At 44.0% G+C, this 23,351-nt stretch overlaps 1 long non-coding RNA gene across 2 annotated transcripts in view; it reads right to left on the bottom strand.

Moving 5' to 3' along the window:
- Positions 1 to 2,096: 2,096 nt before the first annotated feature.
- LOC116470355 (uncharacterized) overlaps positions 2,097 to 23,351 on the bottom strand; it is a 111,920-nt gene continuing 90,665 nt past the window's right edge. Inside the window, exons 4-5 of one of the 2 annotated variants that reach the window (XR_009214005.1) lie at positions 4,443 to 4,492; positions 2,097 to 2,175 (exon numbers count right to left, since the gene is read on the bottom strand). This is a non-coding gene — a long non-coding RNA (uncharacterized LOC116470355). The remainder of the gene's footprint in view (positions 2,176 to 4,442; positions 4,493 to 23,351) is intronic. The other variant, XR_009214004.1, reaches the window with a different exon arrangement.

Below are 23,351 nucleotides of genomic sequence, written 5' to 3'. Positions count from 1 at the left end.
ATCAAGGGGTGAAAAGAATGTCAAGGCAGGTTTTATTGCCTCTCTCCTAGTAGATTTGCTGCTCTGAGAATAATATCCTCACCTGGCTGAAGGAAGACAGACCTAGGCTGGACAAGAATGGGTCCCCTAAGACTCCTCCCAACTGACCAGGGATTGCTCCTGGCCTGGACCATTCGTAGCCTTTCTTTGGAATCATCTAAACCCATTGGGCAGGTCAGGAGTGCAGAACACTCCAGATAAAGGTAAGAGAGGAAGAGGGAAGGGACTCAAATGATTGGAGTCGGTGTTTCTATTTCCCAAACTAGGCCAGCGAATATCCAGAAAACAGGAACTGTGTTCTTTGATTCCCCAGTGACCACCACAGTGTCTAATGCATAGTAGGTGGGTGTCTAATACATAGATATTGAATGACTGCTTAATTAAATGAAATAATTAGTACACCATGTGGTTATCATGTTGATCAGGGCATAGAATTCATTTTTTGTGTGTGTGTATCTAAAAGGCATACACTTTCCTTCTATTTATATTAATTAAGAACAATTTTATGAATAAATCCTTTTATAGGTAAAGTATTTTGCTAGGAGGGAGGGAAGGGGGCAAAGGCTGATAAACTTCCTATTGGGCACTATGTTCACTATCTGGGTGATGGGATCAACGGAAACCCAAACCTCAGCATCACACAATATGCCCTTGTAAAAAACCTGCATATGTAAGCCAAATCCAAAATTAAAATAAGTGAAAAGAAACAAGTGAGAAAAAATTAAAGTACTTTGTAGTTGACATGATGCTGTGGGAGGAAATTTTACGTATTGAGAGTTTTTTAAACATTGACAAAATAAAATAAATTTAATATAAATTTACCAGCCAATGGGAAAAAAAGAAACCAACGACAAAGAGATATTTGCAACAAGGTTCTCTCAGTTTGTCTTATCCTGACCTCCAACCCCATCAACCTCCTCGTGAATGGCCCTCCCCTTAGTGGAAAATCTAGAGGATAAAACCCAGTTTCCTCTCCTTTCTGTGATACTCCAGGGGTGTTTCTGAGCCACAAATAAGTCTTTGATGTCTTCCTAGCAGCCCTCTAACCAGACAGAAAATGGTATTAACAATGACCACTGCCTTGAACCGGCAGCTAACCCTCCTCCAACAAGAACATACATGGGCTTCTCCAGTGTGGCAGCAGCTATATCCATGGCTGATCAATACCCCACCACTGTCAGTCCCACTCAGGGTGGGCTTGTCTACCTAATAATTGCTATCTCCTGTCCCTTTGTCCTTGCTATCAGGACTCCACTTTTATTGGATAGGGTTCACTCTACCATGTGTTCAAGGTGACTCTGGGGTGGCTGTTAATTAGTCTAAGCCAAAGTTTGGCAAACTTTTTTTAAAATAAATGTTATTATAATATTAAAATATTATGGAAATATTTCCAGTTTTGTGGTCCAGATAGTCTCTGTCACAATTATTCAACTCTATGCTGTTGTAGTATAAAATTAGCTGTAGACAATATGTAGACAATTGAGTGTGGTTGAGCTCCAATAAAACTTTATTTACAAACATAGGCAGCTGGGCAGGCACAGTGGCTCATGCCTGTAATCTCAATGCTTTGGGAGGCAGAGGTGGGAGGATCACTTGAGCCCAGAAGTGAAAGCCAGCCTGGGGAACATAGTGAGACCTCATCTCTACTGAAACAAAAAAAAATTGCCGGGTGTGTTCGCATGTGCCTGAAGTCCCAGCTACTCAGGAGGCTGAGGTGGGAGGATCACGTGAGCCTGGGAAGTTGAGGCTACAGTGAGCCATATTCACACCACTGCACTCCATTCAGCCTGAGCAACAGAGTGAGACTCTGTCTAAAAACAAAACAAAAACAGGCAGCAGGATAGATTTGACCCAGATGCTGTAATTAGTTTACTCATGGTCTAAGCCAATTGTGGAATTGTCTTCTCCCCTACCAGTGATTGTTATAGGCAATGGGCAATACGATGCAACAGGGGCTAATGAGACACAGGAGACAGTCTGCTGGGACTCTTCTCTCTGATAAAAAGGAGAGCCTGCCTTTCTTGACTTGAAAGAGATTGCATAAGGATGTGATACCTGGAGGTGGGCTAGCCGTTTTCAGCCATGGGAGACAAGCCTGAGAATGAAGACCCATTCTATGGATGGCGGATTCCCATTCTGTGGAATAAGAAAGCCACATACTTCCTTCACGATGTCATCGTGCAACTGAATTAACTAACTTTTATTATTATTATTATCATTATTATTATTATTATTTTGGGATGAAGTCTCACTCTGTTGCCCGGACTAGAGTGCAGTGGTATGATCTTGGCTCACTGCAACCTCTGCCTCCTGAGTTCAAGTGATTCTACTGCCTCAGCCTCCTGAGTAGCTGGGACTACAGGCGCACACCACCATGCCTGGCTAATTTTTGTATTTTTAGTAGAGATGGGGTTTCACCATGTTGGCCAGGCTAGTCTCGAGCTCCTGACCTCAGGTGATCTGCCCATCTCGGCCTCCCAAAGTGTTGAGATTACAGACGTGAGCCACTGCGCCCAGTCTGAATTAACTAACTTTAGAACTGCCTGCCTCTTGGCTTTTTGTTGTATAAATAGCCACTTATTGGTTAAGATATTTTTAGTACAATTTCTATTTTATTTGCAGCCGAAAGCACTGACACAGTAGCATGGCTCCTCTATGGTCACCACAGGCTGTTTCTGCTGCTGCTGTCACAGAAGCTGCTCCACTCCCTGGCCCCACTATTGCCCACTCTGACTCTTCTGCACCTATTCTTGCTTCTCTGCCTCATGATGAGACCATAGCACCACTGTAGACTCTCACCTCCACAGAGCTACCTAGCAATAGTCCTCCTGCCCCAGTGGACAGGGAGTTTCCCCCACATGTCTATCAGTCAGGACGCTTGCAGATACAAATTACAGAAAATCCAACTCAAAATGAACAAAGCATTTTTTAAAGGAAGGGGTTAGAGTTATCAGCTCATAGCACAACTGTGCAGATTCACACCCAGCCTATCTATGGGCTGAAACACATTCATTACTACGCAGTCTCCCTTTTCCACCACTGCTTTTCTCCTTGTTGACTCTTCTTTCAGGCATACTTTCTCCTCACATTCTATTTTCTTGGGAGACATAGTTATAAAGAGTCTCTCATCTTAACAATTTCCACAAGTGTTCCAAATTCAGGCCTATTGACTATGATTGGGTCACTTGATCATGTTACTGGAGCCAGGAGATGCAAAGCTCTGTCCAGTTTCAGCCATTTGCCTATCTGCCCCTGTGGCTGGGGGTAGAGTCAGCTTCAACTGAACTATAAGAAAGTGTGCATCAGTCAGGTTCCAGCAGAACATAGATAGTGGTTTCAAACTGGCTAATTTGAGGAGAATTTAATAAAGAAACTATTTTTAATGGCATGGTATAGTTAGAGAAAACAATGGCAATAGTGCAGTATGCTAGGGTTAGCAACAGTGCAGGAGCTGTTACCATCCCAAAGCCTAAAAGAACAAGGGAAGGGTGTGGTCATAGAAGCCAGAGAGGCTAAGTGTAGTGTGTGAGCCATCTGACAGGAGCGATGGTCTCGCATAGGTGCACAGAGCCAATCTCAAATACCACGGAAGGAAAGAAGCCAAGATGGGATGGAGATGTAAGGGGGTAAATTCTCTGATCTCACTTTTCTCCAAGGCTCTTCAGAGCGCATTTCACTAGTCAAATCCAACTGGAAACCAATGAGCAAGGGGGCTCACTGATACAGTCCATACAGGTATATCCAGCATTGAGTTCAGAAGTAGTTCCCCAAGGAAAACAAAGCCTCTTGAACAAATGAACGGGATTGGCAAGCATTACAAAAACCAGATCTTCACTACAGTAACATTTTGCTTTTCCAACACAAAACTGATGGCCTACTAGATGAAGAGAAATATTGCATCTAGAGCTCAATGTCCCTGAGGTTCTTCCTTCTAAACCAACTCTTGACTTACCAACACCTCATTCTGTCACTTGTGGCTTGATTCGGTCTCATCCACCCTCACAATTGCTGTTCCTCCAGCTTATAATATCTACTCATCGCATGACATTTCCAATTCCTTTTCCACTTTTCACACTGCCCCCTTCTCCCAAACAGTGTTCAGTTCTAGCTAAATTTCTAACCAATCTTCTCCACTTGGCCTAGGAATTTCAGTCCATTTTTCAGATCTCGTCTCAGCAGCAGCCCGGTTGGGCACGGCCCAGGCTTCCACTCTGGAGGGCTAACTCTTAGCCATTGGCCTTTGTGACACATATTGTTTGGTCCATAAAATGCCTTGCTCTGGATTTCCTATATTATTCCTGCACCAGCCTTTGGACAAACTCAACTTTTGGCTGACTACAAGCAGAGAGAGTGCAGTCTAAACAGCAGGCAGCCTGGATTGCTCCAATTATAGGTTAACTTACACTGGATGTCAGGAGAGGGAGCATCTTCTATTTCTTTCTTCCACGCAATGCTGATGATAGAGAAGGAGTGACAAAGTAAGTAGGCAACTCTACAATTTGTTTCTTACTAAATTGAACCAAATCCATTGGAAAAACAAGTTTCTAACCCAGAATCTTTTTCTTTGTGATCTATTTATTTTTATCTCTTAATTTACTAACTTTATTTTTTTCAACTCATTTTATTTCTACTAACTAGCTTTAGTGATTTTCCTTCCTTCTATAGAACCTATATTTCCCTCTGATCAAGAATGAACTTTCAACAGTCGCTTTCAGATTTAAAGTTTGCTTATAAAGAAGCTATGCTAAGTCTCCATGTCCCTGAACAAGTCCAGCCCCAACTCTTCTCCAATGACAAATTCTCTCTCCTGAACAAGGGCCCCTGTCTTTTGTGTCCTCTACCCCAGAGTATGTTCACTGCTTCCTTTTCCAGGAACAGCTTTTGCCTTCCCTCCTTTAATCCATTTTCTTAATCCTGATTGCTGAAAACCTCATGTTCCCTTCAGGGTGTCTCCCAAGTGGCCTAGTAGTCTTCAGAAAAACTAGGACCTGTCTGCGAAAGCTCAAGGTGGCTGACCTATAAATGTAGATCAGATTCATTTAGCCTACCTCTTTCTTTCTGCTTAGAAAGAGTGCCAGATCCAAGGTTCTTGTTGCATTTAATCTCACTGTTCTTCAGCATTTAATTTTTATTTTTTTTTAGACAGGGTCTTGCTCTGTTACCCAGGCTACAGTGCAGTGGCATGATCATGGCTCACTGCAGCCTCAGCCTCCTGGGCTCAAACAATGCTCCTGCCTCAGCCTCCCAGTAGATAGGACTACAGGCCAACACCACCATGCCTGTCAATTTTTTTTATTTTTTGTCGAGATAGAGTCTTGCTATGTTGCCTAGGCCTATCTGAAATTCCTGGGCTCAAGCAATCCTCCTGCCTCAGCTTCACAAAGTGTTGGAATTACAGGCGTGAGCCACCACACTCGGCCTCTTCAACATTATTTAGAGCCTTCTGTGCGGCCCTAAGTGTGGCTCTACCAGTCCAGCCTGCAAGTGTCTCTTTTTCCTCTTTTACTTTGTTCAATCTCTTTTCTATTCCTTTCCTCCTTCTAAACACAATGGCAGAGGAATGCACGAATTAGATTGCAATAGCAGGAGACATGCTGGTCTATCTTTGTTTAGCTCATATCCTGGATTCTAGCTTTATACTATTTTCATTATAATACAACCAAAACCATTCCACAGTGTCCCCTAGTCGCCCCAAATGAATCATATTGGCAATGAAACCTAAAAAATTTCCTTTTTTACCATCCTTCACATAGATGAAACCTCTATTGGAATTTACTAAAGCTGGATACAGGACATCTTCTGTTCCAAATACCCAGTTTCCTCATGAGAATGCTCTTAAACAAACTTGCAATCCCAAGAATTTTGTTCACTCCATGGATACTTGTGATGATATGGTCCAGAGAAGGAAAGTTACAGGAGTTGTCCACATGCATGTTACAGTGACCAAACTGAATATCCCATGTCCCAAAGATGAGAACCAATAGTTGCTTTACATAGAGATCTTATTGTCAAGAGGAAGAAAGTACACAGGCTCGTGAGGGCTGATCCTTTCCAGGTCAGGAAAAGCTGTGCTACACTTATGTCCTGAGGTCTTGGTGCCCAACGCTATGCTCTTTCTGAAGGCAGTTATCTTAAATGAGGTTTGGGCAAGATTACAATGGAAGAAAGAAATCTGCTGGTGGCAGGAAAATGGTTCTCATGCTAATAAATATGAACAGGTGGTTGAGCAGCAGGTTCTTAAATACTGTGCCACTACAGGGAAGGGAAGACAGAAGACGTTTGCACTTGCAAAAATATCCTGCCTTTAATAACAACTTTACACTGCAAATGCAAATTGTGTGTTAAACTCAGTGGGAGAATGGCATGATATTGCCATCATTATTTAGTAGAACAATAAAACAATGTTAGTGGAGCCCTGCTGGGCACTTATATGGCACTTCACATTTTCAAAGGCTGTGACAGGCAGCAATTCATTGTGAAGCTTTCCACATGCTTTCTCGGTCTAACAGTGCTTCAGAGGCATGTACTGTAAATAACTCTTTTCAACACGTATACCGTAATGCAGTCACAAGACTGTTCTTATCCCCAACAGACAGTTTTTAAAAGTGCTGTGACCATGTAGGAAGTGAAATTATGGACTGGTTAGGGAACTAGAGGTTAGCAGTCTTTAGCTTGAGACACTAGCCTCCCATCATGGAGAATAAATAATATTAAATTCTCTTTCTGGTTTTCACTTTTCTGTGTGTGTATGTTTCTTTACAACATACTCCATTAATGAAGCCTCAGGGTCTTTAATCAGATTTTGTAAATGGACATGCACCAAGTTTGTCAATATTAACAAAAACTTCATGGGCCAAAAAACCACTTTGTGCTATGCCCTCTTCTCACAGACTTGGCAGTCTAAACTACTATCCAAATATGTGGAAGCAATCTATCCCATAAATGATTTATGGTACATTTTCATTGGCTCAAGGCACATATTTCTTTTGAAGATGACGCTCCAACTCTCTTGGATTATTTTTCATAATTTATTGTGGTCTTTCTCTGGGTTGAACAACTACACTAACACTTACTGTCCATTTCTAGGAAAATTGCTCTAATTAAATATGAATGCTGTGGACAAGTTAGAAGAAATAGACTTTCAAATTGCCTTTATGCTGAAAAACTGCATTAAAAAACAAATATTTAAATCCGTGCACTTCAATTCAGCATCTGTGAGGTTCTGCTACACACTAAACATGTGCTAGGCATAAAGATACCATGGTGAATAAAACAGGACTCCTGCCTTGAAAGATTTCACAGCCTATCTGGGTAAGGAAAAAATTATGTGCAGAATAAAGCATAAAAGTGTTTAAGAAAGAGATGTGCACAGTATTTTATATTACATATTATGCTATATACATATTATATGGAGACACAAAGGGGGAAAATTCATATGTTTGGGATCATGGAATGGTCAGAGAAAGCTAGAGAAAGGAAACAGCAGTTCCCTTAACTATGAAGGTGAAGTCGGCAGTCACTAAGCGGACAAGGAGTAGGTAGTTGTAAGCAGAGAATAGAAAAACCGCAAAAGCAAAGGTGGAGAAGTAAGAAGATGCAGGTCACTGCCCTTCTCCCTCTGTCCCTCACCCACTACCCTGGAGCCCGAGGATTCCAGCACGGTATGAAGTCAACACGCAGTGAGCACTTGCTGAATGCACACACGTATGTATGAATGAAGGGGTCCAGGGAGAAAACCACTGATCTCAAAATTGGGCCTATCTTGAGAAGCTGATCTAGCTAAAAGCATGACATCTGACAGAGTGCCGTTGCTGGCCTACTGGGAAAGGCAGATGATAAGTCTTAGAACTATAACTGCATTTCTCACTGGGATGAAGCTCTTGCCCATGAGAAAATTTTCAGCAGAAAAACGTCAGAATCTGGAAAGGACATTAGAGGGCATCTAACCCAGCCCTGAGAGATTAAAATGAAGGGTTCAAGTCTACACAAGACCCTAGATTTTGTGTCTAGCAGTGGTCACCCCACAGTATGGCTGAATGACCCATCACAGCCAAAGCCTCTGACCACTGAGAAGGCAGGCCTATATGGAAGGAAACCAGGCAAGCCGGAAGGCAAGCCAGGAGGCTGCTGGCCTATGCATCTGGACTTTAACGGAGGTTTGGCAGTCATTTTGTTTTTTCCTCTGCTCCTTGCTGGAAGGGAAACTCTCTTGAGCCTAGTTCCCATCACAGTAAAGGAATGGCTTTTCACAGCCTGATACACAGAGACAAGCCAGTCTTCAGTCCCTCTGGGAGAAGAAGGGCTTTTGTGGGACTTGAGCAGCCCTGTTGGTCCTTTTCCCCCTGCTTCACCAGGGCAATTGGTTGCTAGTTTCCAACGCAGCCCTTCCAACTCTTACAGGAAATTCCTAGAGACTAATTAATCTGGCTGCAAAGTCTTTGGCAGCTGAGCTCTGAAGTCCTCCTTTGAATTCTAAAGGAACCAGCAGGGGCACCTGGCCCTCTGTTCCAGAACTTTCTTCTCAGCCTTGGTCAAGAGACATGGGTTGAATTTGCATCTCATTTCTCCACATGAGATACAAATTGACCCTTGATTTCCTTACCCCAGCATTCTCCTCCACCAGGTGTCTTGAATCAGATATTCTTGCTACAAAAGAGGCAGCTTTAACCCAGTGGTTCTTAAATGTTAGTATGCATCAGAATCACCTGTAGAGTTTGCTAAACTACGGATTGCTAGACTCCACCCCCAGTTTGTGGTTCAGAAGGTCCAAGATGGAGCCTGAGAATTTGCATTTCCAGCAAGGCCTCAGATAATGCTAATGCTTGTGTGCCATGGCCCACACTTTTGGGACCACTAAATGCTGGTGGTGGTGGTGGTGGTTGCTGTTGTTGTTGTTTTTCTACAAACAAGTTTTCTCTGCCCACCTATGCTTCAAAATTGCCAGGAATTCCTGAGTCAGGAATCAGGCCTTATATTTTTGGTCTGCAAACAAGTTCTTCTCTGTCCTCCTACATCTCAAAATTGTGTTCTGTCCCTCTCCTTGGGAAGAAAATCATTTCACTAATTAATTACTGTTCAGTCTACTTACAACTACAACAATTTTCCTCCTGGCATCATGAAGCTTTACTAATAAAGATTATTTCATTTCCTGCCCCTTTTATCTAGACCAGAATATTAGTTATAACCCCCAGGCCCAAATACATGTGTAATAAAAACAATAAAACAAAACAGCTCAGAGAAAAAAGGCAGTTTTCTCTTCTAAGAAAAAGGTACTTCATTTGAAAGCTTATGCAAGCTTTAGATACAAAATGGAGTTACATGTGTATGGAGTGATGGCAAATTGCCTGCTAGCATTCAAACAGGCTCCGTTACTTAAGAGAGCTTTTCCCTGGAGAAGGTTAGAAATTGGTGCCAAAATGAATTAAGGAATAAAGGTGAGTGGATCTTTTTCTCTGTTGAATAGACTCTATTTCATGTGGCCTTTCTTGCTCTAGTAACACCAAGCTAGGTATGGTGTGTTTATCCACTTGTACTCTGAGCCCTCCTTGGGGGGATGCCAGGAGAAGACCACTCTGCTAGTAGTGGGATTAGGTAAATCCACAGACCCCTACTCATAATGATTTTCACACTTCAGACTACCAGAGGGGAAAATGATCCATAGGAAACATTTCATAGCACAGAGGACACAGTTATAAGCCAGTTTAGGAAGTGGTTATTGGGCACCTCAAGTGGATGGCCTGGGGCAGAAATAGAGAGGGATGTGATGATGCACTTTGCATGTTACCAGTACCAAAAGCTCCAGTTACCTGTGGGTGCCATGGGCTGGGGTGGGAGCAACAGAGCAGATGCTAGAGGGAGTTTGCAATGTGGATTGAACACGGAGGATAATGTCTCCAAGAGAAAGAAATGACAGAGTTGTGGATGTGTGATGGCTCCAATAAAAATAGGTTTAAGAGTGAGCACCCCCTGAGAACAGCATGGATGGAGGATCCCTAAACCCCACCAAGAGATCCCAGGGAACTAATGGTTCTCTTTGGTGAGGACGTGCCCTCTTTGATACCGATATGAAGCGAAAATACATCTGAAGATGAGTGGCACCTTCCTAGCAAATCACCCCTTAGCACCCAAAACAAGCTGGAATGCTGGGATGGACTAGGGAAATGATTTAGATTAAGGTTAGGGCCAGACAGTCTCTTCAAGGAATGGTGTTGTCTAGGCACAGGACCACAGTGGCAGGGCATCAGTTCAGCATGCTGTGGTCTGAATGTTTGTGTCTCCCCAAAATTAATATGTTGGAACCTAATCTCTAATGCAATAGTCTTAAGAGGCCTTTAGGAGGTGATTAGGTTGTGAGGGCAGAACTCTCATGAAGGGGATTAGTCCCTTATAAAAGATGCCCAAGGGAGCTTATTTGCCTCTTCTACCTTGTGAGGACACAGCTAGAAGGCATCATCCATGAGGAAAAGATCTCACCAGACAATGAATCTTCCAGTGCCTTCATCTTGGACTTCCCAGCCTCCAGAACTGTGAAAAATAAATTTCTGATTCATAAGCTACCTAGTTCATGGTATTTTGTTATAGCAGACTGAATGAACTAAGCATTCTTTTTGCTAGGGCTGGACTAATCATGAATGCTGAAATTATAATCATCCAGAGTTGACAACTATCCAACTTAGCTCTGACAAGTACAAAGATTAAGGATCTGTTAAAAGCCCACACTTAAAATGGTATTGCATACACATATTCCTTATCTGTATCTGTGACATCTTAGTTGGTGCTAGAAATTCTAATTTATACAAGTGGATTGGAGGCCGGGCATGGTGGCTCACACCTGTAATCCCAGCACTTTGGGAGGCCGAGGCAGGGGGATCACTTGAGGTCAGGAGTTCGAGACCAGCCTGGGCAACATGATAAAACCCCATCTCTACTAAAAATACAAAAATTAGCTGGGTGTGGTGGCACTCACATGTAATCCCAACTACCCAGGAGGCTGAGGCAGGTGAATCACTTGAACCTGAAAGGTGGAGGTTGCAGTGAGCCAAGATCATACCACTGCACTCCAGCCTGAGTGACAGAGTGAGACCCCATCTCAGAAAAAAAAAAAAAAAAAAAAAAAAAAAAAAAAGTGGATTGGGCCTCTTTGTCAAATAGCCTTTGACTATCAGATATAAAAGTAATCTTCTCTCTGGAGTTCCCTGGATATACCACCACTCTCAAGCCCTCCGACTGAAATCAGTGGATAATTTGAAAAACCTCTGGGATCAGCAAAAGACAATTAAAGCACATTAGCACATTGTCTACTAGAGTTGGTCACTCTTTTAGCAGGGATTGAAAGGTTTATTATTATTATTATTAGCAGGGATTGAAAGGTTTAGGACTGCTCCCTTTCATCCCTAGGAGAGATCTACATCCCTAGAGAGTTTACAGAACTTTATTAAACATGCTACTAAATATAGCCTTAAAAGCTGAGAAAATGTACAGGGGCTGGTATATAGGAAGACAAGGCAATAAAAGTTGACAGCTTCTAATTGTTCTGTCAAGGAAGAGTATGAGGGAACATAGTTGCATACAGGAATGGAAGAGTTTGGGGAAAGAATGGAGATGGTCAAAATCACTATTATGGAGAGTAGGAGAGTAAGCAGATCACAAAATAGAATAAGTACCCTGAGAATTACCCTATGGTCTAAGAATCCATGTTTAGAGTTCCAAGCTAAGGAATCTGGGAGTGGCCAATCCAGAGATGTATTCCTTATCTGTAAGGAACATCTGAATTCCTGGTCCATCCTATGGAACACAGGCCATACAGGGGATTGAGGCCCTTTGTTTTGGGTTAAATGAAGATTTCCAGGTAGAGGTTCCTAGGGGAAGGGTACTAAGTGAAGAAGCTATGTAAGCTGCATGCTTTTTACAAGTGGTTGTGATTCTCCCGTCCAGCTTACTGCCACTGAACTGCCCTGTACGTAAGTCTCCTCAAAAAACCCCATGTCTCGTTTGCGTACTCCATGTCTCTTTTTTGGCCTCTCAAACATGGTGCCATCCCTACTGAAATCAATGGGGGTCCAGCATGACCATCAGCAATCCAGCCAGGAGGTCAGAGAAAACCCCATGAGCACCAAGAGGATGGGACTGGGAAAGGGGAAATCCATGGGGGAAATCCCAGTCTGGCCATCCATGCCTATATAGAGCCCGATAGCCACTATCACTGATGCATGGGGCCCACCACGTGAGTATAGGGACACCCTGAGAATGCTGAAGGGTCTGGAAGAGCTGTTGCAGGGGTTGGATCTAACTAAACAAAAATCAGTTGCCTGTGGCAGCCACAATTGGCTGGCTGCTCCCCACCGCTTTGAGCAGCCACTGAGGCTGAGCTCACAGCACAGGTAGGAGTTCCTCAGGTACAGGATGAGTGACAAATAGAAAGCAATGCAAGGTTAGCTCAAACTGAAATGCTGGAGTCCCTACTGTCCCACTTTCAGGCACAGGATGACAAAATGGAGACCCTGGCGTATCAGGTAGCCCATCTGAAGGGTTATTGGCTGCCATGGTAGGACTATCATGGACTAAATTGTCCTGGAACCCTAAGTCCTAGGACCTAATGGAGAACTCTAGTGAGGAGGAGAACAAGGACTGGGACAAGCTCAGGGAGGTTCCCATCCTCTCTGCCCATCCCATAGCCACTACCAAGATAAAGGCAGACCAGCTGCACCCACAGGGAGTTGACCCACAAAACCTGCCCTCACTTGAAAGATGGCAGCACAGCACAATGTAGGACTGCACTGCTGTGCTGTTCAAGCAACAACAGCGTGTCACTAAGGAGCCTCCGGCTCAGCCCACCACCCCTCCTGCAGAGGGCTGGCAGGCACCAACCCCTTTAGTCTAGAATAAAAGCCAAGGTCCCAGAATCCCAATGAGAGCAATGGTGGCCAGGGTGTCTGGGGACCAGAGGCCACATGTAGAACTAACTATATATTCATCACCTAAAAATAAACAGACTGTTTCTACCCTGGTGGATACTGGAGCCAAATGCACTCACATGGTAACATTCATGGGTTCCAAGGCCTTATACAACAATAGACGGTTATGAAGAGGGGGCCGTGAAAGTCAGGCAGCCAAAGCCCTGCCACCAAAACCCTACTCAGTAAACACAGCTCTCATCTCAGAATACCTCTTGTGAATGGATATCTTATCAGGCTTTACCCTCTAAACAACTGGCAGGGAATTCCAGCTAAGAGGGTAATGAAGCACATGATCAGCAGGATCGCAAAATGGACCCCAATACAGCTGCCAGCCCTACAGCAGGCAGTAGCACTGAAGCAATACGGCCTGCTGGGGGTGCATAATGAGATCATGGGACTGCTAAGGAGTTAGCCCAGGTAGGCATTATAAGGCCAGTGTGCAGCCCATACAATGGCACTGTATGGTCCATGTGGAAGCCTGATGGGATATGGAGAATGACCATGGATTACTAGGAATTAAATAAGGTGGTCTCCCCAGTATATGCAGCTGTTCCCAATATTGCCTCCCTTCTGATGAAGGTAGGATCCATGCTTGGCACATACCACTTTGTTGTAGATTTAGCCAGTGCCTTTTTCAGCATCTTCACTGCCCCAGAGTCAAGAATAATTTGCATTCACCTGGGAAGGAGAACAATGGACCTTTACCATCTTGCCCCAGGGATATTTACATAGCTCTACTGTCTATCATGTACTGGTGGCTGCAAACCTCGGATAGACCACCCCGGAGTGGGTGCATGTTTTCCATTACATTCATAATAAATGCCAACTTCTGAGTCTTTTTCCAGCTTACCAAATGCAGCTTCCACCTTGCTGTCTCACTTGGTGAACAGAGAATGGGCAGTCAATGCAGTCAAAGTCCAAGGTCCAGCCTTACCAGTCCCATTCTTGAATGTCATCTGGTTGGGTGAGACTAAAGTGCTTCTGTCTGCTGTCATGGATAAGGTGCAGGCCTACCCACGTCCTACCACATCAAAGAAGCTGCAAATATTCTTAGCTCTCTGAGGGTATTGGCGTCCTTTTACTCCCCATTAGCTTCAACTCCTTAGGCCCCCCATAAGAAGGAAGGGGGCCCACTGGGACTGGTCCACAAAGGAGGATGAGGCCTTTGAACAAGCTGAAGTCCTAGTGAGACGAATAAAAGCCTTGAGGGTTCTAGTGCTGGGACAGCCTTGTGAATTGGATGTGGTCTGTTACTCTGAGGGGTTTGGGTGTGGCCTGTGGCAAAGGCAAGGATGTAAACATGTGCCTTTAGGATTCTGGTCCCAACTACAGAAAGGGCTGAAGTTAGGTTTACTGTCATGCAGAAACAATTCTGCACCACACATTAGGCCTTACAAATGGAGGACATTACAAAGGGGGTCCCAGTACTAGTATGCACCCAGTACCCCACAGCAGGCTGACTAAAGGATATCTTGCAGAAACCAAAGTCTGAGAATGCTCAGATACAGACTATGGCCAATTGCCATGCATACCTGCAACAGATGAGCACATTAACTAATAGCCCCTTGAGCAGAGCTCCATTCCATGCTTGGCCCTGTCCCCTGTGTGACAACTGAAGGACAGTCTTTGACAGAGGCCACTAAACCTCCATAGTCTCTCCTTCCTACAGGAGGAACAGAGCACAATTCCTGACCCAGCCTGGTATGTAGACAGCTCATCATGAGGCAGTCCTTGCATTGGGATAGCCATGGCCACCAAGCTGTCCACTGATAGTACCTGGCTTGATACAGGCAAAGGACATAGTAGTCAAGGGGCTGAGCCACAAACCGCCTGGACGGTCCTTCTCTATAAGCCAGAGCCCAGCACAATGGTGGCAGGTAGACCACATAAAACCTTTGCCTCTATCTGATGGCTGCCACTATGCCTTGACTTGTACAAACACCTGCTCAGGGCTACTGCAGGCAAATCCTAGCAATCGTGCCACCCAGAAAACCACCAAAATAGCACTAGAGCAGCTGTTTGCAGCCTACGGCATCCCCAATGATATTGGTGGTGACCAGGGCTTGCACTTTACCAGACATTAAGTGCAGGAATGGGCGGAGGCCCTGTATATCCACAGGCATTTTCACCTGCCATAAAACACTACAGCAGCAGGGCTGATTGAACAGATGAATAGACTTTTGAAGCCACAACTCTGGCAGGTGCTATCTGGCTCTGTGGACACACAGCTTACCAGCAGCTGTCCACACACTGAACGAACATGCCCATTCCCATCGCCCCAGCACATACACTCTTCTGATGAAAGGAACTGATATCACCATCAGGATCCAGGTGGACAGTGTAAAGGACGGCACGCTTTTGCCCCAACCCGGGACTCAAAGTAACCTGATACTGCCCTGGCCACAGGACCTGTGCACCAGAAAACACGTGGCTCTGGGAATGTCAAACCAGCCCCTGGTTGGTTTAGTTTTTCTGCTCCATGGAGGAAGGGTCTAGAACAGAATATAACAGGTAACACCTATTTTACACCCTACTCTTCATACTTCTAAAATAATGAATCCTAGTGCTCCCTTGTTCAAGGGGACAATAATCCTGTCATTACAGAACATTATGATACCCCATTGTCTCACTCTGGCCTCCTGCAATGCGTTACACACGGGGCCAGTCCATTTGGTACTGTAAACCGAGCATCCAGCCACTGGCCAGAGTGGTGTTCTCTCAGAATGACAGAACTTTCTGTGTCTTGTTAAATGGCCATGACTTGCCCTTTTTTTTTTTTTTTTTTAACAGAGTCTTGCTCTATTGTCCAGGCTGGAGTGCAGTGGCACCATCATCCTTGGCTCACTGCAACCTCCTGCTCTGTGGTTCAAGTGATTCTCTTGCCCCAGCCTCCTGAGAAGTAGCTGGGATTATAGGCACCCACGACCACACCTGGCTAATTCTTGTATTTTTAGTATATATGGGATTTCACTTGTTGGCCAGGCTGGTTTCAAACTCCTGACCTCTAGCAACCCACCCACTGCAGCCTCCCAAAAGATTACAGGCGTGCACCATCACGCCCAGCCAGCTTGCCCTTTCTTATACGCACCAAACATCTCACCTTCCGCCTATAGATAGTGTGCAGCAAACTTCTTCACTGACTGGGCATAGACAGTGGTCTCCCTCCAGAATAAAATAAACCACTGGGTCTCTGGAAAGCTGCCACTCTCCTCCACCATGGACCTGCCATGGTGCATCCAAGCAGCTAATCTGGAGCCACTTCTGTACTTGGTATAATGACCTTCACCCATTTCCCTTTAGTGACAACAGCACCTCATGCAGCAAGTTTCCCACCATCAACGAGATGAGATGATGTATTTTCCACTTACTAAGGAAGGAAGTTAATGTTACCCTCACTGTGGAGTACATTGTACACAATGGTCTAAGGTGGATGACAGGAGTGCAGAAACAGGTGGTGGGGTATGCACCCTTCTTTGCAAAATCGCATGGCTATGGACACCTTAAATGCTGCCCAGGGCAGAACCTATGCATTAATTAAAACTGAATGTTGTGGATACATCCTTGATTACTCTCACAACGTAAGCCAGGCCACACAGCTCCTAGACACTCACATGTCCACTCTAGAATCTCTGTCTTACAACCCAATAATTGCGTGCTTCAATCAACCCCCAAGTGCTTGGAAAAACTTTCTGTACAGTATGATTGTTATATTAATTATTCTTTTGTGTTGTAGTAGTTTGTATTGCTGCTGTGGATGTCTGGCCACAATGCTCCTCTGCATGCCTGGCCCCAGGAAAATACAGGAGAATGGCATGATAAGAATGTGAGGGCCACTCAAGGGTGTGCTGGTGAGGAGTGTATAACTGATGTACCTGACAACAGTAACTTAAGCATAACTTGAGAATGATCCTATGGTCTAAGGGGAATGTGTGTTTGGAGTTCCAAGCTAAGGAATCTAGGAGTACCCAACCAGGAGATTCTTTCCTTATCTATGAGGAACATCTGAACTCTTGACCCAACCTGTAGAATGCAGGCCCTATAGGGGATCAAGACCCTTTATTTTGGGTTATATAAGGTTACCAGGTTGAGGTTGCTGGGGGAGGGTGCTAAGTGAAAACACTATGTAAACTGTATGCTTTTTATAAGCAGTTGTGGTTCTTCTGTCCAGCCCTCTGCCACTGGACTGCCCTGTATGTAAGTCCCCTCCATAAATCCCATGTCTCGGTAGCTGGCTCTGGGTCTCTTTTTCAGCTTCTCAAACATGGTGCCATTTGTACTGAAGTCAATAGGAGTCCAGCACAACACAAGCTCATAATTAAATTGTCTGAACAGTTTTCTTTAATGAATAGATGGTGCTGATGAATTTGGAGGATAGTTGTAGTAAAAATTGTTGAATAAACCAGCTCGAAGAGAGGATTCTGTGCAAGAGAAGACAGCTAGAAGTGGAGTTTTGAAGGTACAATAGGTAGGGTTATGAAGGGCTTAGAATAAACGCTAAGAAAGAAGAAACTCTGCCACCCAAGTACGGGTCTATAAACTGTGAGTGTGTGAACTACAATTGGAGATTGAATACTGACAGAATAGGCATGAATAGCAAAAGCCCCCAAAGGTGTAGTAGTCCTTATTTAACAGAGGAAAGGTAGGATTACTGCAAGATTACAAAATGCAGGTGGAGACTGGGGCCAGGTCTCCCTTGGTGACATAGCACAATAATTTTCCACCCACTGGGAAACTGGTCAGGCAGAAATCTTCCCTACTTAGGGACGCTAACAATAATTTCCAAGATAGAATTAACAGGGAGTATTCTGGAAAGACAGCCCCCTAGTCCCCCTTTGTCAAGGTGGAGGTGAGTGGGGACTGGTATTCCAAAGAGACAGTGAGGGATTGCTGGCGAGATGGTCGAATAGCAACAGCTCTGGTCTGCAGCTCCCAACGAGATCGACACAGAAGGTGGGTGATTTCTGCATTTCCAAATGAGGTACGTGGGTCATCTCATTGGGACTGGTTGGACAGTGGGTGCAGCCCAAGGAGGGTAAGCTGAAGCAGGGAGGGACAATGCCACATCTGGGAAGTGCAAGGGGTCAGGGAACTCCCTCTCTTAGCCAAGAGAACACATTAGGGACTGTACCGTGCACTCCAGCCAAAATACTGTGCTTTTCCCATGGTCTTTGCAACCCACAGACCAGGAGATTCCCTCTGGTGCCCACGCCACCTGGGCCCTGGGTTTCCAGCACAAAACTGGGCGGCCGTTTGGGCAGACACTGAGATAGCCACAGGAGTTGTTTTCTCATATCCCAGTGGCGCCTGGAACACCAGAGAGAACCTGGAACACAGAACCATTAACTCCCCTGGAAAGGGGACTGAAGCCAGGGAGCCAAGTGGTCTGGCTTGGCAGGTCCCACCCCCACAGAGCCCAGCAAGCTAAGATCCAGTGGCTTGAAATTCTCGCTGCTAGCACAGCAGTCTGAGCTCGACCTGGGACACTGGAGCAGGGTGGGGGGAGGGGCGTCCGCCATAGCTGAGGCTTGAGTAGGTGGTTTTACCCTCACAGTGTAAACAAAGCCTATGGGAAGTTTGAACTGGGCAGGGCCTAGTGCTGCTCAGCAAGACCACTGCGGCCAGACTGCCTCTTTTTTTTCAAACACAGCAGCCTCAGTCAGGGACTTATAGATAAAACCCCCACCCCCCTGGGACAAAGCACCTCGGGGAAATGGAGGTTGTTGGCGCAGCTTCAGCACACCTCCATGTCCCTGCCTGGCAGCTCTGAAGAGAACAGCAGGCCTCCCAGCACAGCGTTTGAGCTCTGATAAGGGACAGACTGCCTCCTCAAGTGAGTCCCTGACCCCCATGTATCACCACTGGGAGATACCTCCCAGTAGGGGCCGACAGACACCGCATACAGGAGAGCTCCAGCTGGCATTAGGTGGCTGCCCCTCTGGGATGAAGCTTCTTGAGGAAGAAACAGGCAGCAACCTTTGCTGTTCTGCAGCCTCCACAGGTGATCCCCAAGCAAACAGAATCTGGCATTGACCTCCAGCAAACTCCAGCAGACCTGCAGCTGAGGGACCTGACTTGTAGAAGGAAAATTAGCAAACAGGAATACCATCAACATCAACAAAAAGGATGTCCTCTCCAGGAACCCAGCTGAAGGTCACCGACTTCAAAGACCAATGGTAGATAAATCCATGAAGATGGGAAGCAACCAGCACAAAAAGGCTGAAAATTCCAAGAAAGAGAACACCTCTTCTCCTCCAAAGGATCACAACTCCTAGCCAGCAAGGGAACAAAACTAGATGGAGCATGAGTTCAACAAATTGACAGAAGTAGGCTTCAGAAGGTGGGTAATAACAAACTCCTCCAAGCTAAAGGAGCATGTTCTAACCCAATGCAAGGAGCAAAGAACCATGAAAAAAGTTAGAAAAAATGCTAACTAGAATAATCAGTTTAAAGAAGAACATAAGTGACCTGATGGAACTGAAAAACACAGCACAAGAACTTCATGAAGCACACACAAGTATCAACAGCCAAATCAATTAAGCAGAAGAAAGGATATCAGAGATTGAGGATCAACTCAATGAAATAAAGTGAGAAGACAAGATTAGAGAAAAAAGAGTGAAAAGAAATGAACAAAGCCTCCAAGAAATATGGGACTATGTGAAAAGACCAAATCTACGTTTGATTGGTGTACCTGAAAGTGACGGGGAGAATGGAACCAAGTTGGAAAACACCCTTCAGGATATTATCCAGGAGAACTTCTCAAACCTAGCGAGGCAGTCCAACATGCAAATTCAGGAAATACAGAGACCACCACAAAGACACTCCTCGGGAAGAGAACCCCAAAACACATACTCGTCAGATCCCCCAAGGTTGAAATGAAGGAAAAAAGATTAAGGGCAGCCAGAGAGAAAGGTCAGGTTACCCACAAAGAGAAGCCCATCAAACTAACAGCAGATCTCTCTGCAGAAACCCTACAAGACAGAAGAGAGTGGGGGCCAATATTCAACATTCTTAAAGAAAAGAATTTTCAACCTAGAATTTAATATCCAGTCAAACTAAGCTTCATAAGCGAAAGAGAAATAAAATCCCTTACAGACAAGCAAATGCTGAGAGATTTTGTCATCACCAGGCCTGCCTTACAAGACCTCCTGAAAGAAGCACTAAACACAGAAAGGAACAACTGGTACCAGCCACTGCAAAAACATACCAAATTGTAAAGACCATCAACGCTATGAAGAAACTGCATCAACTAATGGGCAACATAACCAGCTAGCATCATAATGGCAAGATCAAATTCACACATAATAATATTAATCTTAAATGTAAATGGGCTAAATGTCCCAATTAAAAGACACAGACTGGCAAATTAGATAGAGTCAAGACCCATTGGTGTGCTGTATTCAGGAGACCCATCTCATGTGCGAAGACACACGTAGGCTCAAAATAAAGGGAAGAAAAAATATTTACCAAGAAAATGGACAGCAAAAAAAAAGCAGGGGTTTCAACCCTAGTCTCTGACAAAAAAGACTTTAAACCAACAAAGTACGAAAGAGACGAAGGCCATTACATAATGATAAAGGGATCAACGCAACAAGAAGAGCTAACTATCCTAAATATATATGCACCCAAAGCAGGAGCACCCTGATTCATAAAGCAAGTTCTTAGAGACCTACAAAGAGACTTAGATTCCAACATAATAATAGTGTTAGTAGTGGGGAGTTAACACCCCACTGTCAATATTAGATCAATGAGACAGAAAATTAGCAAGGATATCCAGGAATTGAACTCAGCTCTGGACCAAGTGGACCTAATAGACATCTACAGAACTCTCCACCCCAAATCAACAGAATATACATTCTTCTCAGCACTACATTGCACTTATTCTAAAATGGACCACATGATTGAAAGTAAAACACTGCTCACCAAATGCAAAAGAATGGAAATCATAACAATCTCTCAGACCACAGTGCAATCAAATTAGAACCCAGGATTGAGAAACTCACTCAAAACCACACAACTACACGGAAACGGAACAACCTGCTCCTGAATGACTACTGGGTACATAACGAAATGAAGGCAGAAATAATTAAGTTCTTTGAAACCAATGAGAACAAAGACAAAATGTACCAGAATCTCTGGGACACATTCAAAGCAGTGTGTATGGGGAAATTTATAGCACTAAATGCCCACAAGAGAAAACAGGAAAGATCTAAAGTTGACACCCTAACACCACAATTAAAAGAACTGGAGAAGCAAGAGCAAACACATTCAAAAGCTAGCAGAAGTCAGTAAGAAACTAAGATCAGAGCAGAACTGAAGGAGATAGAGACATGAAAAATCCTTCAAAAAATCAATGAATCCAGGACCTGTTTTTTTGAAAAGATCAACAAAATTGATAGACCACTAGCAAGACTAATAAAGAAGAACAGAGAGAAGAATCAAATAGATGCAATAAAAAATGATAAAGGGGATGTCACCACTGATCCCACAGAAACACAAACTACCATCAGAGAATACTACAAACACCTCTATGCAAATAAAATAAAAAATCTAGAAGAAATGGATAAGTTCCTGGACACATATACCTTCCCAAGACTAAATCAGGAATAAGTTGAATCCCTGAATAGACCAATAACAAGTTCTGAAATTGAGGCAACTATTAATAGCCTACCAACCAAAAAAGTCCATGACCAGATGGATTCACAGCTGAATTCTACCAGAGGTACAAAAAGGAGCTGGTACCATTCTTCTGAAACTATGCCAAACAATACAAAAAGAGGGACTCCTCCATAACTGATTTTATGAGGCCAGCATCATCCTGAAACCAAAACCTGGCAGAGACACAACAAAAAAATAAAATTTCAGGCCAATATCCTCAGTAAAATACTGGCAAACCGAATCCAGCAGCACATCAAAAAGCTTACCCACCACGATCAAGTTGGCTTCATCCCTGGGATGCAAGGCTGGTTCAACATATGCAAATCAATAAATGCAATCTATCACATTAAACAGAACCAATGACAAAAACCACATGAATATCTTAATAGATGCCAAAAGGCCTTTGACAAAATTCAACAGCGCTTCTTGCTAAAAACTCTCAATAAACTAGGTATTGATGGAACATATCTCAAAATAATAAGAGCTCTTTATGACAAACCCACAGCCAATATCATACTGAATGGGCAAAAGCTGGAAGCATTCCCTTTGAAAACTGGCACAAGACAGGGATGCCCTCTCTCACCACTCCTACTCAACATAGTGTTCGAAGTTCTGGCCAGGGCAATCAGGCAAGAGAAAGAAATAAAGGGTATTCAATTAGGAAAAGAGGAAGTCAAATTGTCTCTGTTGCAGATGACATGATTGTATATTTAGAAAAGGATATGAACAGACACTTCTCAAAAGAAGACATTTATGTGGCCAATAAACATATGAAAAAAAGCTCATCATCACTGTCATCAGAAAAATGCAAATCAAAACCACAATGAGATACCATCTCACACCAGTTAGAATGGTGATCATTAAAAAGTCGGGAAACAACAAATGCTGGAAAGGATGTGGAGAAATAGGAATGCTTTTACATTGTTGGTGGAGTGTAAATTAGTTCAACCATTGTGGAAGACAGTGTGGTGATTCTTCAAGGATCTAGAACCAGAAATACCATTTGACCCAGCAATCTCATTGCTAGGTATACACCCAATGGATTATAAATAATTCTACTATAAAGACACATGCACACATACGTTTATTGTGGCACTGTTCACAATAGCAAAGACTTGGAACCAACACAAATGCCCATCTATGGCAGACTGGATAAAGAAAATGTGGCACATATACACCATGGAATACTATGCAGCCATAAAAAAGGATGAAGCTGGAAACCATCAGTCTCAGCAAACTAACACAGGAACAGAAAACCAAACACTGCATGTTCTCACTCATAAGTGGGAGTTGAACAATGAGAACACATGGACACAGGCAGGGGAGCATCACACACTGGGGCCTGTCGGGGCGTGGGGGACTAGGAGAGGCATAGCATTAGGAGAAATACCTGATGTAGATGACATATTGATGGGTGCAACAAACCACCATGGCACGTGTATACCTATGTAACACACCTGCACTTTCTGTACATGTATCCCAGAACTTAAAGTATAATTTAAAAAAAGAGACAGAGAGAAGAAATAGATAATGAGGTACTGCTTTTTTGTGTAAAGGGTTAATTACCCTGAAAAATCCCACCCATTATTTACTCGGAAAAATAGCCCCCCTGTGGCAAGGTTGTGGAGTGCTTAGAGTAGTAGTGACTAGAGCTCCCTATACTCTTGCCTGTCTCTGACACCACAATTACAAGTACAAACA

This window comes from Hylobates moloch, unplaced genomic scaffold (assembly GCF_009828535.3).
Source record: "Hylobates moloch isolate HMO894 unplaced genomic scaffold, HMol_V3 SCAFFOLD_6, whole genome shotgun sequence".
Taxonomy (NCBI): Eukaryota; Metazoa; Chordata; class Mammalia; order Primates; family Hylobatidae; genus Hylobates; species Hylobates moloch.
Note: the sequence above shows the minus strand (reverse complement) of the source record. Positions and strands in the feature narration are given on the sequence as shown.